This window comes from Euprymna scolopes, chromosome 18 (assembly GCF_053919585.1).
Source record: "Euprymna scolopes isolate OS-2025 chromosome 18, ASM5391958v1, whole genome shotgun sequence".
In the NCBI taxonomy this organism is placed as follows: domain Eukaryota; kingdom Metazoa; phylum Mollusca; class Cephalopoda; order Sepiida; family Sepiolidae; genus Euprymna; species Euprymna scolopes.
Genome location: NC_136499.1, coordinates 87,541,566 through 87,558,018, shown reverse-complemented (window position 1 = coordinate 87,558,018; position 16,453 = coordinate 87,541,566).

The following is a 16,453-nucleotide window of genomic DNA, read 5'->3' as shown; positions in this document are numbered from 1 at the left end:
TTGTATTTGTCTATTTACATCAAGAGAAAATATTTCTCCATATGTCATTCAAAAAAAGACAACAGTAACAGAATACTCACAGTTGAAACTTTACAATTACAAATATATTTTTGAAGAGGAAATTGTCTCGTGTGTATATTTTTAAGTTTGTTCAAAAGTTATTATTCGCAGACGGTAAGTATTTTTAAAGGAATTCTTTTATTACGGAAATCTTGCATGACTGAAAACAAAAATTCAAAGAAAACTGTCCTTAATTAAAAAGTTACTTGGAGTCTCGGGCAAACATCGGTTTCATGCATTTATTCTTCTCTTTTCTTGTTTCTTCTTTTCTCTCAAGTCGATACGTCCCTTCAGTCTCAAATAGCCAATTTCTACCAATAAATTTTGATTGAATATTAATCTTGATCTTAATTTTTGTAACGTGACATAAAAGTGGTGCAAAACTGTTTGCATGCAATAACCATTATCCCCGAGTGGCTTCTGGGCCTTGATAAGTGGTGACTTCCATATGGAAAAATAAATAAATTTTCGCAATCCTGGGACGGGTATTCGTACAGAATATATTATCAAAAAATGCTGAAATCTTTATGTTTGGATAATTTTCTAAAAAAATATAAATACATTGATTTGTTTTGTTTACAAAGATTCCTTTCCTAAGGACATGAATACCAAACGCTAGCATTGTGGTTTCAGCCATTTGTTAATTTGGATGATTCAATGTAAACCGGTGTTTAAACGTGATATAATTACTTTTGACATGAAAATACAGTAAAATGATATCATCAGATCTTATACAGTAAGTACGTGATATACCATTGATCAAGATATGATCTTACAGCATAACAATGTGCGTGTTTTCTTTTGTGGGTTAGGATACAAGATAGCGTTTTAGTATATGTGAGTGGTTAGAATAGAAGAAATGAACGCGAGTCAATATCCAAGACAACCAACCAGCAAAAGTTATTTTTGTAGAGGCTGACGACTCTGTCCATTCTATGTTAGAAACAGTTCAATAAAATGTCCTTATTAGTTGAAGAAGAAACAGTAACATCAAGAAAACTGATTAATAAATTATAACCCTAATAAAAATAAACAATAAATAATAACCCCAATAAAACTGAATGATAAATTATCAATCCTAATAAAACTATATAAACTGATTAATAAATCACAACACTAATAAAAAGGAACAATAAATAATTGTCCCAATAAAACTAAATAATAAATACTAACCTCAATAAAAATGAAAAATAATTTGTAACTCTAATCAAACTGAATAATAAATAATAACCCCAATAAAACTAAATAATAATGTTGCAATATTTTTTATGCATTATGATCCCTCACAGTTGGGATATTCTATTTATAAACGATGTTGCTAGGAACTGACGAATCAAATTAATTCACGTTCTGCTACCAACCAATCAGAAACCAGAATTACTCCATAAAAATTAAACCTTTTCTTTAGCAAACTTGTGTCAACACGGGATAAATCTTTTGCTGTGTGGCTTCCAACTCAAGAACTGTCTACTGAAAACCAGTCACCTCCAGGACTTGTATAGAACAACTAACCATTGGAAACTGTTCTGAAACTAAACTGTGGCTTCCAACACAAGAACTGTCTACTGAGAACCAGTCACCACCAGGACTTGTATAGAACAACTAACCATCAGAAACTGTTTTAAAACTAAACTGTGTCTTTCAACTCAAGAACTGTCTCCTGAGAAACAGTCACCTCCAGGATTTGTATAGAACACCTAACCATCAGAAACTGTTCTGAAACTAAACATGGCTTATAACTGAAGATGTTATGGGCCCAGCGTGAAGCTTTATTTCAATGGTTCTGAATCAAAATTCGAATTGTGGCAAGTGAAATTTTTTAGGATATCTATGAATCCAAAAGCTACACAAAGTACTTCAGGCACAACCTGAAAACAGAAACGACCCCGACTTTATTGAAAAGAATGCAACTGTCTTTGCGGAATTAATACAGTGTTTAGATGACAAATATGAACAGGTAAAATTATAGAAGAATAAAAGGCCAATAAAATGAAGTATAGTTTGTTTAAACATTTACATTAAATTTAGCTTAAATTTGCAGATTTTTTTAAAATTACAAGTGCGGATTTTCTTTCTGCTGTCTGTTTATATATAATCTGAGGTTATTGTTTTCCATAGGTTAAGTAACCAATGAAGTTTAACATGGTTATTACAAAAGTGCTCAATCCCGAAGTAGAGCAAGGTATATACTTTAATTGTTTTTACATAAGCAGTAATATGTTGCTACACAGTCATGAGCATCTTTCAGTCAGCTAGTTACTAGTAACTAGAGCTCTTCAGGCGATAAAGCTTATACAAAAGCAAATCTTGCAATAAAAACATCAGGCCTCCTTTGCCACAGGAAGTTAACATCAAATGTTATGAAAAATAAGATTTGGTTGTATGTAAATAAGACACAATAGATTTGAGTCTGTGTTTGTATAAGAGTGAATGAGAAAGGATGGGAGTTTTAAGAATTGAGATAGAGGTAATGGATGAGTAGATAGAATAGTATTCGTATCTGTGTGTGATGGTCACCCTAAATCCTAAATATACTAGTGTGTATATATACTAGTGTTCAATCAGTAGGGGAATGTGAAATGTGAATTTGACACATCTATGTTAAAAGGGGTTTCAGATTTAATAGGAGTTATTCAATTATAAAAATGCTTTTAATTTGACTAGAAGTTTTTATGTAGTCAGAAAATGTACAATTTACGTTGCCCTCTTCTATATCCCCACTCCCACCACTATCATCCTTACATACATTAGTGAAGAAGTTTAGAGATAAAGAAGAAAAGGAAAAGACGCAAAGGGAGAAAAGAAGAAAAGAAAAAGAAAGAAAGGGAGAATGGAAAAAAAGGGAAAGAGGAAGAATGAGAAGGGGAAACCATAAATAATTTATTGGTGGTGATTCTAAGGCATGACTTTCTCCTTCCTACTACCAGTAACTAGCTGACCGAAACATGTTCATGACTGTATAATTAACATATTATTGCTTATGCAAAAATATATAAAGTGTTATGTATATAATGGTTTAATTCTACTTGTGCAGCTGCCATTGCACAAAGGCAGCATGCATACTACAGATTTAACAGACATAAGTCCCATTCAAACAGACAGAAGTATATAGAAGCCAGAAGTAACTGTAAGAAAGAAATAGCGACAGCTAAGAGAGAATTTGCTGAAACCACTAAAAACCGCATCAAAGCACAGAAATTAGGAACCCGTGACTTCTGAAAAATCTACAACAGTGTAGTAAATAATGGGCAATCAACAATTACCCCACTATCCAACAATCATGAGGTTGTTTGCTCAGCAACCGAAAAGGCTAACATGCTTGCCAGTCGGTTTGCCTCCAACTCCACACTGGACCCTACTAATCACACCCTCCCTAACTTTCCTTTGCAGACAAACGCCACACTAGACGATCTGAAAATAACCCCTTCTAAGGTGCATGCTATCATAAAAAATCTTGACACTTCAAAAGCATGTTGACCTGTCTCATCTCGGCCGTGCTATTAAAAAAGTGCTCCACCAAAGTAGCTCCTGTTCTCTCCAAACGTTACAACAAATGCCTTAAGGAATCTTGCTTTCCTGCCTGCTGGAAAACTGCTTCTGTGGTACCGGTTTTCAAGAATTCTGGGGAAAGAACCGACCCAGTAAATTACCGCCTCATTAGCCTCTTTCCATTTTTTGCCAAAATATTTGAGTCCATAATTAACCAGGCTTTGGTCCATCACCTTACAGATACTAAACTTCTGATCGACCAACAATATGGATTTAGGTAGGCCCGTTCAACAGCAGACATCCTAACTGTAATCTCTGAACGTATATACAATTCACTGGACAAAGCAGGGGAGGGTAGAGCGGTGGCTCTAGATATATCTAAGGCTTTTGATAGGGTATGGCATGAAGGTCTTCCCAGGAAAATCAGATCATACAGTATCACTGGAAAAATACTTAACATAATTAAATCCTTCTTAGATAAGAGAAAAATCCAGGTTGTTCTCGATGGTCGTACATCTAAATAATATGATATAAATGCAGGAGTGCCTCAGGGGTCTATCCTTGGACCTCTATTATTCCTAATAATCATAAATGACCTCCCTGACAAAATTGTTTGTAAGATGGGTATATATGCTGATGACACCATGCTCTATAACAGACACGACAGGAAAACAAATGAACACATATCTAAAGAATTGGCAGAAACATTAGAAGATGACCTCCAATCTGTATTGGAATGGGGACAAAAATGGATGGTCATATTCAATGCTGCCTAAACTTCGTCTTTCCTCCGACGGACGTACTGCCTAACATCACTGCCTAGCCCATTGAACTTGCTTTTCGCTAAATGCTAAGACTAAACTTGTTTCTTTCAATAATTACAAGAAACCTTCTCTACCACCAATAGCAATGGCCAAAGACTCTTTATCTGAAAGTACATCTTTTAAACTTCTCGGCCTAACGTTCCCAGAAAACATGAGTTGGAACAATTACATTGAGAGTATTGCCAGGACTGCTGCGAAGAAGGTAGATTCTCTCTACCGTGCTAGAAAGCTACTAACGCCCGAAAGTATCCTGTACCTCTATAAGGCCACCATTCACCCATGTATGGAGTATTGTTCTCATATTTGGGCTGGTGCATCTGCTACTAGTCTCTTGCGCCTGAGTAAGGTCCAAAAGAGAGTCGTCAACCTGATAGGTCCTAAACTGTCATTTAAGCTTCAGCCTCTGTCCCACCAACGAATTGTAGCATCCCTCTGCCTGTTTTACAAGTACTTTTACGGTGAATGTTCTGACGAACTACAAGCACTTGTACCCCCTCGATGTAAATACCCCCGACAGACCCGACAAGCAGCTAAATCCCAGCCTTTCACAGTAGAGATCCCTAGATGTAAGAGAGCCTTCTACTCCAACAGTTTCTTCCCCAGAACCGCTAGACTTTGGAACTCCCATCTTGGACCCTGCTTCCCCAACTGTACTGACATGCAGAAGTTCTAGTGTAACGTGAACCGACGTCTTGCTGCCCACCTCCCTACATAGTACCCCTGTAGCTTATGCCCCTGATAGTAGCCCCCTACATCAATGTGGCGATGTGCCTTGTTTGGGGTGAAAATGTTAATATATATATATATATATATATATATATATATATATATATATATATATATATATATATATATACATAGAGAGAGAGAGAGAGAGAGAGAAAAGTCAGAGATAGATTCCATATTGTTATAGAGTTCTTTTGTACGTGTCTTTAAGCAGATTGCATACACACACTTACACACACACACATGCACGCACGCACACACACACTCGCGTGCACACACACACACACACACACATTTTCAGCAATTCTAACTGTCAGCTCGCTATGCCTCGACCTTGTAAATTTCAGATAAACAAAAAATGCGTCATTGTGTCATTGTCGTATACAATACAGAAATTCAAAATGACATTCAATTTTGAGCCATATTTCAAAACATTCGTCACGGCTAAGTTAGTGAAGAGGAGGTGACTTTCAGCAGAAAAATCCATTCATCGTTGGCATAACCGTGTTTTTAAGAAAAACATCTACAGTATTGTTTAAAATCTATTTTATCACTAAACATTGTTTGTCTGATGGTGGTCTATAAACCTCACAGAATTGTGTCATATTTGTTAAGAAATCTCCTTGAGATACCATGTGAATTGTGGGGATGGGTGGGGGTAAAGATGTTAATATTACTACTTTTAATATTACTATTACTACTACTTCTGCTATTTAAAAGAAATCTACTCAATAGAATTGCACCATTTCTGGCCTGACGCACACACATTTAACCGGATGTATGCATCATAGAGTGGTCAAAATTGTGCTACTAATTCTATCTGTAATAATAATAAACACTTAAAACATTAAAAAATATTGGGCAGAATTACACAAAATTTAGCATGCAAACCCTCGGCATGTCGAGTGCGTCAAGAGTGCCAAAATGTCTGTTTGTTCACTAAGACAAACGGTTTCATTTCAACGAAATTTCGTATGCAAATAGTCTATGATCTTGAGAGTGGCGTAGCCTATGACTTAGTTCAACTCTGTAGATTATAATAGATCAAACATAAGATCAAAGAGGATATCATTTATTATAGAAATCGGTCTCCAATCAAAAAGATTTATTGATTTAAAAAACAAAAGGATCATCAATAAGTTTACTTAATTAGATGTATATTCTTGACAATGTATGGATAACACAATAGGCGAAATTGCTAATCTAATGTATAAACGGCTATATGTGTCTGTCTGTCTGTCTGTCTGTCTGTCTCCATATTTTCAAACTCCCCGAAACTAAAAGTCGCAGAGCGTTACTAGGGGCCTCAAATGATTGGATTTTTTGCGGATCATTCTTTCATGGGTCTTTAATCGGTTAAAATTGCTTTTAAGGGTCAAAAATGGGTCAAAATTGAAAAAAAAAACGTTAAACATTCATCTTAGTTTATTTTTAATTTTTAATTTTTAATCAGATTATACGTTGGTACATTTGTAACGTCACCAGCTTTGAATGCTACAGTTTCGGTTTCGATTCTAACTGATGGCACCCAAATACATTTTTTTTATTTTCGAAATCACGACTCTATAATAATAATACAAAATCTGGACAAATTAAAATATCATATTTAAGCATATTATATGCCCGGCAAAGCCGCGCTCCCTCTACCCCCTGCTAGTTATATAAAATATTTTTTAAATATACATTCTGTATTCGAATATATTAGAACCCTTTGTCGTTTCTGAAAATATATGGCAAAATATCTTCTCAGGTTTATATTCATAGCTGTGATATTTGTTGATTTGCGTTTATTTATTAGAAACCTATCTATCTATCTATCTGTTTATCTATCTATTTATCGTTTTTTTGTTTTTTACATAGACGTCACCACTTATCAAGGCCGATAGGCCACTCAAGGATAAGGGTTAAAGAGTGTAGAGTAGTCAAAAGGACAATATAGTAATCGATAGTAATGGAAGTTCGGTAAATTTGTTAACTTAAGTGGAACGGCTCATCAGAAACTTGTTCACGTTGGACTTGAAGACAACCATATTATAGAAAGCTGGAAAGCAGGAAAACGGAAGACAATTCCACAGGCGTGCAGTTCTAAGAAAGAAGCTTTGATCATGGAATCTATGTTTAGGTTTAGGTACAGATAAAGAGTGGGGAAAATTATTGATAATGTTTTCAGCTAGTCTAGTGTTTCTTGTGAAAGCTTGGCGAGGGGGGACCATAGATTAAAGCTCAGTTGAACACTTTCCATGAAAATAACGATAAAGCAGAGACAAACTCGCAACATCTCTTCTGTGAGACAGACGTTGCAGCGAAGAGAAAAGGACATCTCCCACCAGGCCACAAAGTCTATTTTGAACCCTATCAAGGCAGGACAAGTCTTTTCTAGCAGCTCCTGCCCATATGTGGCAACAGTATTCCATCCTTGGACGTATCTGGCTCTTATATAGATAGAGAATTGCATCAGCAGTGAGATATCTACTGGATCGATAGAAGGATCCCGCCATTTTTCCAGCGGCCTTGGCAACAGATTTGATGTACGTATTCCATTTAAGATCAGGAGTAAAGGTTAAGCCCAGAAGCCTGTCAAAACTTGAGGCCTCCCCAAGACGAGAGCCATTCATTTTAATTGATGCCAGATGGGGATCGGGACGTTGATGATGTAAAGATAGAAGCTTGGTTTTAGATGCATTAAAAGTAACCAGCCACTCCTTTCCCCATTGTACAACGTGATCAAGATCAGAGGAGAGAGAATCGGAGAGAACTTGGTCGTTTACTGTCTTAGATGTGCTACCATAGATGGTAGTGTCATCAGCAAAAATATCTACGAATGATGTAAGGATGTGATTTGGAAGATCATTAATGTAGATCAGGAAAAGAGTTGGGCCCAGGATCGACCCCTGAGGGACTCCAGCATTTATACTGTGAGCTTCTGATTTTTGCCCATCAACTACTACTCTTATGAACCTATCAAAGAGAAATGATTTAATAATTGAGAAGACATTTCCAGCAATACCATAGCTGGATATCTTGTGAAGTAAACCTTTATGCCATACCCTATCAAAGGCCTTTGATATGTCAAGAGCAATTGCCCTAGAAAGGTTGCCTTTGTCGAGAGATTCGCTAATCCTATGAGATATAACTGTAAGCACATCTGCTGTAGATCTAGCAGAACGGAAACCATATTGTGTGTCACTAAGAAGGTTATTTTTGCTGAGATGGTTGATTACTTCTCTATTTAACACAGATTCCAGCAACTTACTCATGACGCACAGGAGACTTATTGGCCTGTACTGAGAGGGGGATGAGCGATCACCTGAATTCTTAAATACAGGGCATACTGATGAGATTTTCCAGGGTGATGGGAAGCAATTTTCCTTAAGACAACGTTTAAACAGTTTTGTAAGTATGGGTGCTAGTTCTGGTTGAAGTTTTTTGAGTACTATAATTGGAATATCGTCAGGGCCGGTTGCTTTTCTGGAATCAAGGTTTTTGATTAGCTTGGCAACATCACATACAGATATTTGTATATCACATAGTGTGTTTTCTGATACAGGAGGAAATATTGGGGGTTGGCGGCCTTGGTCGCAAAGGGTAGAATTGGCTGAAAAGTTCTTGGCAAAGAGTTTGGCTTTGTCTGATGCTGACGAGATTAACTCAGGTCCATTGATGATAGTTGGGATGGAGCACACACTTCTGTTCAAGATTCTGTTTGCAATTTGCCAAAACTGGTGCTGCTCAGCTACTTTGAACTTGACGAACTGAGCATACAACTCTCTTGTTTTCTTTATTACTTTCTTACAATGGTTGCTGGCAGTCCTGAAAACGGCTTTAGTTTCCATACATCTATTACGTTGGAAGCAGCGGAAAAAGTGATTTCTGTGCGCAATAGCAGCAGCACATTCTGGAGAAAACCATGGCTGGCTGTTAGGTTTTTGCTGAAACTTTTTCGAGGGTATGAAATTATCTATACCTACAATTAACCATTCTGTCAGATCTGATACTATAGATGACACATCCTTTTTAAACATGGAACACAGAGGAAGATCCGATATAAATGTATGGAAACTATCCCAGTCAGCCATAATGTATCGATATACTGTACGATGGAGAGGTACGTCTGAGGACTTATTACATTTCATTTTTATCTTAATTAATACAACTGAGTGATCGGAAGATCCAAGAGGAGACAGAACGGAAACTGAACATAGTTCAGGGTAAGTTGTGAGAAAAAGGTCTAGGAGACTTGCATACTGGCCGTCATTGTCGGGCACACGGGTGGGTTCGTGAACAATCTGAGTGAGGTCATAAGCAATGGAGAAATCATGACAGAATCTCCCCTCATCATCAGTCTTGTTTGAGTGGGTCAACCATTCCACATTGTGAACATTGAAGTCTCCACATACGTGAATGTTAGCTGAAGGATATGCTGATAGAACTTGGTCAATTGTCTCATATATGCTTTTAAAGATAATAACTCCGCTGTTATAGGGGCGATAGAGAGTAAATATAAATGCCATAGTGTGAGCTAGTGCTACTCGGAAGCACATATAGGGTAAGTTAAGATCTTCTCTGGAGATGTCCCTACCACATGGAAAGCCATCTTTTATATAGGCACATATTCCATGCCCATGGCGATCTTGGGGGTCAGTTTTGGAAGTTAGGTTAGAGTATCCTTTAATTACAAACTCATTTAGGGAAATAGTCTGTCCAATTCCAGTTTCACTTAAAAAGAAAAGGTCTGGTTTAGTCTCCTGTAATTGGGCTTCAACCTCTGGAAGGTTAGAACATAGACCCCTGATGTTGGATCTATCTATAATAATAATATCAGTCAGTTAATCTTAGTAGTGAAAGGTGTCTTTGCATTAAGAAGTTTTTAGTGAAATAAAATCTTGTGCAATTCCCAACTAAGTCAAGTGGTAAGAAGAAAGTCAAGATAACCAGAAATAATGTCGGAATATGTCGGAAAATTTTGAGTTATTTTGAAATTTTTCCTTCTGGACTAGTTACTCTCCAAAGACTTAGGAATTTGGTCTTCTCTATTATTTCAGCAACTGTTTGAGATGGAAAATGCAGTTTCATATATATCATAGAGAAAGTGACTTTAGAGTTACTCCTATGTGCAAATCTATAATATCTCTAAACGACAATCCATTTACTAACCAGGGTCAACGTTGCTTAACTTTGGTGATTAGATGAGGACAAGCGCTTCAATAAGATTCAGCTGTAATTTCCTCAGCTGATTATTTCGTGACACAACACTTTTTTTTTTTTAATGATATGCGATCAAGTTAATGTTCCATTTTCTGATGAAATGAACTTTCTTATGTTTTGTCTTCCCAGGTCGTCGTTTTGAAGGTGGACAGAGGAGAGAGGGAGTAATGCGATCCCTCTTGTTCATGTTGTGAATAGCCAACTTAGGAAACGTTTTACCCATTTATCTAGCATCGGTGACAAACAAAGAGATCTTTAGAAAGATGAGTAGATCGTCTTTCTGGATGTGAACGCAAAGGCCGACTCAACAATAGATGCTAGGATCATTGATGAAAGGAAAAATGAGTGGGAAAGAAACTAAAACAGCACCTTAAGATGCGTCCACTCAATCTGTACGTTTTGTGATGGAAACAGTATTTCAAACTTAAGTGTTGAACAAAGATATTCTAAATTTATGTGCAACAAATCAGGATAGATGCTATGTGTGATCGACGAACGTTAATTGAACAGATCAAAGTGAACGGTATTTTAAATTTAACCATGACAGACCAACGTAAATGCTATGTATGATACACCTACAGAAATGATATTGCAGACTTAAGCATGGCCGACCAATGTAAATGCTACGTTTAACAGATCGATAAAAATATGACAAATCACACATAAATATGACAGATCAATGTAACTCTTCCGTGTCACAAACTAAAAAGAAATGACGTAAATGCTATGTGTGACAGGTCAACAAAAATGGTATTTTAAGATTAAGCATGACGGACCAACGTATGACAAACCAACGGAAATGACATTTCAAACAAATACTAGATATCCCTAACCAGCTATGCCCGGTTGTATTTTTATTTTATTTTGTTTTGCTTGAATTTTTTTTTAACTATGCAGTTTTTTTTTTATTTTAGCAATGTTTTAAAATAAAGTATGAAAGCTAAATAATTGAGGTATCGTCAGGTCACTAAATTATTAATTGAAACAAATTATTATAAAACTCAAACTAATTTTGTCAATTGGATCTTTATTCGATATAAATTGTTTCCAAAACTTTCAATCTTTTAATAAATGAGGATTTGCTAGGAATTTAAAAACTTACAAATATCATTCAAAATTCGTAAGGTCACAAAGTAATTTATTCTATTTTTTCTTTCAACAATTAACAAAATATTAAATGGTTAACTTGCTTACAAATAAACCGAAGTGGATTCGGATGGATTTCATTTTGTAATTAAATTTCCAACTCGTTTCCCTGACCAGCAAGAACAACATGCATCACTGTTAGATCTGTTCCTGACCACAGTCCCTGATGATTGCGTTACGAATGCCCACAGCCCACTTGGAAATGCTGATCATGTAGTGATAATAGTTGAAATCGCACTAAACTCTAGAGCCAAAACAGTAGAGCTATTACTCAAAACAACGAGATATTATAAAAAGGCTGACTGGGAAGCCATCAGGGATCTCATTAGAGACGCCCCATGGCGAAATATCTTCTCACTTCCTGCTGAACAGTGCGCACATGAGACCACTGAATGGCTCAAAACAGCAATTGAAGCACATGTTTTCATGTGGAAGTTTTAAAGCAAGCCCCACTCTCCGCAGATTTAACCGACATAAGTCCAGTTCAAAGAGACAGAAGTATATAGAAGCCAGAAGTAACTAAGAAAGAAATAGCAACAGCTAAGAGAGAATTTACTAAAACCATCAAAAAACGCATCAAAGCACAGAAATTAGGAACCCATGACTTTTGGAAAATCTACAAAAGTGTAGTAAATAATGGGCAATCAACAATTCCCCCTACTATCCAACAATCATGAGGTTGTTTGCTCAGCAACCGAAAAGGCTAACATGCTTGCCAGTCGGTTTGCCTCCAGCTCCACACTGGACCCTGCAAACCGCCCCCCCCTCCTTGACTTTCCTTTGCGGACAAACGCCACACTAGACAATCTGGAAATAACCCCATCTCAGGTGCATGCCGTCATAAAAAAATCTTGACACTTCAAAAGCATGTGGACTTGATCTCATCCCGGCCGTGCTATTAAAAAAGTGCTCCGCCGAAGTAGCACCGATTCTCTCCAAACTTTACAACAAATTCCTTCAGGAATCTTGCTTTCCTGCCTGCTGGAAAACTGCTTCTGTGGTACCGGTTTTCAAGAATTCTGGTGAAAGAACCGACCCAGTAAATTACCGCCTCATTAGCCTCCTTCCATTTTTTGCCAAAATATTTGAGTCCATAATTAACCAGGCTTTGGTCCATCACCTTACAGATACTAAACTTCTGATCGACCAACAATATGGATTTAGGTAGGCCCGTTCAACAGCAGACATCCTAACTGTAATCTCTGAACGTATATACCATTCATTGGACAAAGCGGGGAAGGGCAGAGTGGTAGCTCTAGATATATCTAAGGCTTTTGAAAGGGTATGGCATGAGGGTCTTCTCAGGAAAATCAGATCATACAGTATCACTGGAAAAATACTTAACATAATTAAATCTTTCTTAGAAAAGAGAAAAATCCAGGTGGTCCTCGATGATCGTACATCTAAATAATATGATATAAATGTGGGAATGCCTCAGGGGTCTATCCTTGGACCTCTATTATTCCTAATATTCATAAATGACCTCCCTGACAAAATTGTCTGTGAGATGAGTATATATGCTGATGACACCACTCTCTATAAGAAACACGACAGGAAAACAAATGAACACATATCTAGAGAAATGGCAGAGACACTAGAGGATGACCTCCAATCTGTATTGGAATGGGGACAAAAATGGATGGTCATATTCAATGCTGCCAAGACTAAACTTGTTTCTTTCAATAATTACAAGAAACCTTCTCTACCACCAATAGCAATGGCCAAAGACTCTTTATCTGAAAATACATCTTTTAAACTCCTCGGCCTAATGTTCACAGGAAACATGAGTTGGAACAATTATATTGAGAGTATTGCCAGGACCGCTGCGAAGAAGGTAGTTTCTCTCTACTGTGCTAGAAAGCTACTAACGCCCAAAAGTATCCTGTACCTCTATAAGGCCACCATTCGCCCATGTATGGAGTATTGTTGTCATATTTGGGCTGGTGCATCTGCTACTAGTCTCTTGCTCCTGGGTAAGGTCCAAAAGAGAGTCGCCAACCTGATAGGTCCTAAACTGTCATTTAAGCTTCAGCCTCTGTCCCATCGACGAAATGTAGCATTCCTCTGGCTGTTTTACAAGTATTTTAACGGTGAATGCTCTGACGAACTACAAGCACTTGTACACCCTCGACGTAAATACCCCCAACAGACCCGACAAGCAGCTAAATCCCAGCCTTTCACAGTTGAGATCCCTAGATGTAAGAGAGTCTTCTACTCCAGTAGTTTCTTCCCCAGAACCGCTGGACTTTGGTATTCCCTTCCGAATTCCTGCTTCCCCGACTGTACTGACATGCAGAAGTTCAAGTGTAATGTGAACCGACGTCTTGCTGCCCAACTCCCCATATAGTACCCCTGTAGATTATGTCCCTGATAGTAGCCCCCTACAGCAAAGTGGCAATGTGCCTTGTTTGGGCTCAAATTGCAATAAAAAAATGAAAAAAAAATATTTTTCAATAATTTTATTTTAATCTGTTTTATTATTACTATTGCATTTTTGATTTCAATTAATATTCAATTAATAGTAAATACTAAAATCATAATCTAATGTGTAATTATCAAAGTTACGTTGATGTGAGAACTACACATACACACACATGAATCATATTATTTAATATATGATATAATAATATAATTAATATAAAGACGAATATACAATTAAAATTCTATTAATATCTCATCAAATAAACTCCAAAAATATGCTTTTAAATTCATTCTCACTTTTATTTCTGAATTGATGAAGTGAATTTTTCATAATATAACACTCCACATTTACAATCCAATAAAATTTATTGTCGCACACAAACTTTATCGGTTTATTTATGCGCTGCACTTTCTTATACTTTGTTACCATGTTAACGCAATGTGGATTTTCAAAATATAACACATTTTTGCATGACAGCAATGCCTAATAAATATGTCATTTATTTACTCATGCATTCAAGACAACATTCTTTATAAGCATCCTACCTCTCTCCCTTATTATTATGGCTATTACTACCATCAACTCTCATACATGTCCTTTACATCTCTTCCTCCTTCCCCCCTCTCTCTCTTTCTTTCTTGATATATATATATATATATATATATATATATATATATATATATATATATATATATATATATATATATATATAAGAGCAAATAGTTAATAAAACACGTTAAAAACACTTTGAAAAAGAGTTAAAAAACATATTTAATCTGAAAAGGAAACACTTAATAAGTGGATAGTCCTTAATCCACGGAGTTTCAAAGAAATACTTTTCTTCTCATCAGAGGATAGGAATTAGCAAAATGCGGGATCGGATTTTGCATACAAAGTATTTGATGAAACTACAAGTAAGTCAAAGATCTTACTTGATGACAAAAAGTGAAGCAGAGGGAATTTGGTGGAGAAAAGGGTTATTACACGTGAATGGATAGTCTGGTGAAAGTAAATTATCCAATGACGGTAAAATCCAAAAATATAAATCCAAGAATGTTAATTGAATTTCCATTCGCACAAGTAAAATCCAAGGAAATCACGTAATTGGAAGATGGTCCAAAATAATCCAAAAGGCCGAAATCCATGGAATAATTCACAAATATGTACAAGGAAAACGGTGAAAATTCCAATAATATTAATAAAAGAAAAATAAGACACAGCTGCTGAGACATAATGTAATTAAGAAAAATCAGGGAAGAAGAAGAGAAAAAAATCAATGAAGAAGAAGAGAGTAAAAAATTAAATGGTGATAGAATTAAATAGAAAATAGAAAAGCAAATGTCAAAATGGCCCAGAGAAAATGATGTTAAAAGGCGCGAAAAATATAGGGCAAAAAAATAGGTCAACTGAAATGTGCAGGTTATTACTTAAGAAAATGTCAGCAAGAGTTTTTAAAAGACACTAAACGAAATAAATAAATAAATAATTAAAAAATAAATAATAAATAAAAAATATAAAATAAAAAATAAATTTTAAGGGGAGAGAATGGCCGGTATCTGCAAATTCCAGATAAAGCAAATAAGTATGTAAGTAAATGCATATAAAAAATATAAAATAAAAAATAAAAAATAAATTTTAAGGGGAGAGAATGGCCGGTATCTGCAAATTCCAGATAAAGCAAATAAGTATGTAAGTAAAAGCATATAGTAAAATATAAGTAAATTACATATATGAATGTCTGGGTAGATTGATATATTAGATAGATAGGAATATTTAAAGACTAAAACGGAAATTGCAGATAAAAAACCGGCCAAGCAAAGAAGAAATAAAGAATTAAAATAAAAGATTATTAAGTTATAAAGTATTAAGAAAGTATGTAGAAAAAACGATGATGTTAAAGAAAAAATATATGTCTATCTAAAAGTTTAAAGTAATAACTATGTAATTTCAAATTTACCATAATTAAATTTAGACTTATGTTTACAGAAAGAGATCAGTTCTTTTTTAGAATTTATTATATTGTTACTTTGAGGGGAAGTAATTATAGTTATAGCTTCGGTTGTGCAGAGGCGACATGACTTAGAGCCTGGAGTATAAGACTTAACTTTTTTATTATAGTCCATTTGATTGAGAAGGGGGTATTGTTAGAGTTAAGTTTTTTAATTAAAGTGGTTAGAGAAGTTCCTTGGTTATTATTAGAATTATGATTGTTAAAAGAAGAAATGTGGTTTGATATTCTTTTCTTAATTAATGTTGAAGTAGTGCCGATATATGTATGTACATTATTAAAAGCTAGAGATCTGATATTAATATTAATTTGCTGATTTGTATTAGTTAAATAGTTTGAATTTTGTTCATAGTGTTTAACAAAGGGTGGGACAATGATTGTACGAGGACTATTTTGGAGGGGATAATGAGTGTTGTTAGTGTTAGAATGGTTGTTAGGAGAAATATTATTATTCTTATTAATATTATTATTATTATTATTATTATTATTGCTAGTTGTATGATTGTAGATGGAGGGGCTGCTCGAATGGTATATTGGATTAGTAACTATATCAGATGGAGGATGGGAAGAAGG